This window comes from Hyalella azteca, unplaced genomic scaffold, assembly GCF_000764305.2.
Source record: "Hyalella azteca isolate HAZT.00-mixed unplaced genomic scaffold, Hazt_2.0.2 contig4620, whole genome shotgun sequence".
NCBI lineage: Eukaryota > Metazoa > Arthropoda > Malacostraca > Amphipoda > Hyalellidae > Hyalella > Hyalella azteca.
The window spans coordinates 3,932-7,189 of NW_025934833.1; positions in this window are offsets into that span (position 1 = coordinate 3,932).

Sequence of the window (3,258 nt, forward strand, 5' to 3'; positions counted from 1 at the left end):
ACATAACATTGTGCAAAACCTTGTATCACCATATCCAAACTTTCCAATGAGCCTCCCAAAAATGAAGATTAAATATCAATTATTTGCTCTAAAGCGTATCTTAATTAAGTTAGTATATTAATTCCACCCATTTATTTCAACGCAAATTGAATAATTCTACAGTTATTCTCCTTCCATTCGGGCAAGAATATCATTCATTTTAAATTCAATATTCTAGACTATATCGTGGAAATTGCTTCCTGCTGTTACAGTCCACGAAATAATGCTACGTCTATATAATAATCTAAGGCTTCAAGTAGGCGATTGCTCGTCACAACTCTGTTGTTTTTTCCTGCACTTCGGCGATGTTGTTTGCTGCCTGTCTATGAACTCCGCAAAACTGCTCTGCACTGAAGTGTGAACTGACTCGCCTTCTCCGGTTAAATATGCAGCACATGGGAGAAGTGCACCGGAAGACATGATTAATTTTGACGATTGCGACGACAAAATCGATTCCATTGCTTAGTAATCCAAAGAAACATTTCTATGATCCTTCTATCACGATTGCTTTTAACCCGTTTTTCGGTACATTACTGTGCGCTCAACCGTCAGAAATGTAGCAACATCGTTTCATTATGCCTCAACGAAATAACAATTTATCGTGTTGCGACCATCTATATATATTTCGTTAGCTACCCCAGCGAATCATCTCCGAACGTTGATGAAGTACCAACCGGCCAATTTTAATTAGTAACCCACCAACTTAATTTTAATTAATCACCCACATCCAACCTTTGTCAAGCCATCCAGTCACTATCATTCCTTCGCTACTTAAGTCAAATCACATTTAGGGATTATTCTAATACATACAGGGTCCATAAAAAAAAGTCCCTGATTTCAATAGGCTTTTGCCAAACTCATACGACACATACAGAACAATTAATTTTATTTGTGAATAGCTTATATGATGCCATTTTATATCACTTAGTACACTTTACTTGGTTTTGAAAATTATCTTTGATAAATGATGTCCCCCATTGTTAAGACATTCACGAAGTCTTTCCCTGAAGTTGCCCCTAAGCTCTTCGTGTAGCTTCCCTTGGAATGGCTGCCACTTCCTGCCTAATGGCATGTTTTAGTTCTTGCAGATATCTGGGACGATATTTGTACACTTCAGCATTTAGGTAGCCCCACAGAAAGACTCACAGTGCTCACACTGCTCGCCGGTCCATGGAAATGTTAAGAGAGTTGTTCGTTGGACGTCTTGCTTCTTTAAGAGGAGACATTTCCTGGCCCCCACGGTCACCCGACCTATCACCTTGTGATTTCTTTCTGTGGGGCTACCTAAAGGCTGAAGTGTACAAACATCGTCCCAGAAATCTGCAAGAACTAAAACATGCCATTAGGCAGGAAGTGGCAGCCATTCCAAGGGAAGTNATAATTAAAACTTCACTTACAATAATTAACAATAACTTGCAATAATTAAAACTTCACTTACAATAATTAACAATAACTTGCAATAATTAAAACTTCACTTACAATAATTAACAATAACTTGCAATAATTAAAACTTCACTTACAATAATTAACAATAACTTGCAATAATTAAAACTTCACTTACAATAATTAACAATAACTTTCAATAATTACAAGTTCACTTACAATAATTAACAATAAACTTACAATAATTACAAGTTCACTTACAATAATTACAAGTTCACTTACAATAATTAACAATAAACTTACAATAATTACAAGTTCACTCACAATAATTAACAATAAACTTACAATAATTACAAGTTCACTTACAATAATTAACAATAACTTTCAATAATTACAAGTTTACTTACAATACTTGGTGCTGCTTTGCAGCACCAATTGCTGGCATGGCCTCAAGTATTAAAAGATTTTAATCAAATTCTGGGCAATAATCTGCGCATCTACGAGCAGCTGTCGTGATGCGAATTTTAATTTATGTTTTATATTGAATTTTACAAGAAAAAGCGGCTTACGAATAATCAGCATCAAAATAGACATTGGTCCAAGCGAGTTTGCAATTTCTTTGTGTTATAGCAATGATTATAATTAGTATCACTGCAGAACAGCAATATTAATTTACTAACGCAAAGATTCCAAAATTTGCACGAGTCAATATACGAAATTTTTGGAGGGTAAGTGTGAAGCTTAAGAGCGAGGTAGCATCGGCTCAGTGTTACTTCACTTAGAGAATTGAGTGAGACTTTCTCCTAATATCTGTTCCCTTTTAGACCTTATGTGGGTCATTCTTACCCAGTTTTGTTAAGTTTTGTATGAGTTTTGTAATAAAACTCCTTGTTTTTTATCATTTTTGTTTAAAAATTATAAAACAACACCTTACAACTTAAAATAAGCAAATGTAATAAAAAATATTACATTCATTCATCTATTAGCAACTTAAAAATCATACCATATGCGAACGTCGATTTCGCATTATATATTATGACGATGCACAAAACCGATATAGCTTTCTAACTGGCTTGCTTCATCAACAGGTTCTTTATTTGCGAAGTAAATTCCACTATAATAAATTCCACATTAATGTATACATTTATAAGAAATAAAAAAATTTACGTGTAAAATATCATTGCTCACATATATAACAGCATTATGAACCTCTCATGTATCACTTTTTCAAACGATATCGCTGGGATTAATCTTTCAATTCACGAAATCATTGATATTTTTGTTTTGATTATATATAACTGATTGAAATAAACTAGTTAGGGATTGAATTGTTTTCTGACGCATTACTTTGTCAATTAGTGTTCAGTAGTAACGGATGAGAAAAGGTTTGATGGACAATAAGGTATATTATAGTCCATTGTGATATTTTAATAAATTTTGGAGCCAAAATGAGACCGATTGACTCCAGGAGCAAGATTCATGAAAACGAGAGAGACTATGACTTCATGGCAAATGGTTCTCAATATATTGTAGAGGACAAAAGCGTAGTTCCACTTATTGAGAATAACATTTGTCGTAATATTTCCGTTGAACAGTTTTTATTTTCATCCAAATATTTGCTTGGTCTTGCCGCTGTGTCAAAGTCAGACTCAGTATTGGAGTACAAGACAATAAACAATTGGTCAACTCCTGCACTGGCAGAGCCGAAGGAAGTTATGGCCTGCGTCTTGTTATAGCACCTTTCACTGTGAGGCACACAAGTGGGTTAGTTTGTTATAAGCACCTTTCACTGTGAGGCACACAAGTGGGTTAGTTTGTTATAAGCACCTTTCACTG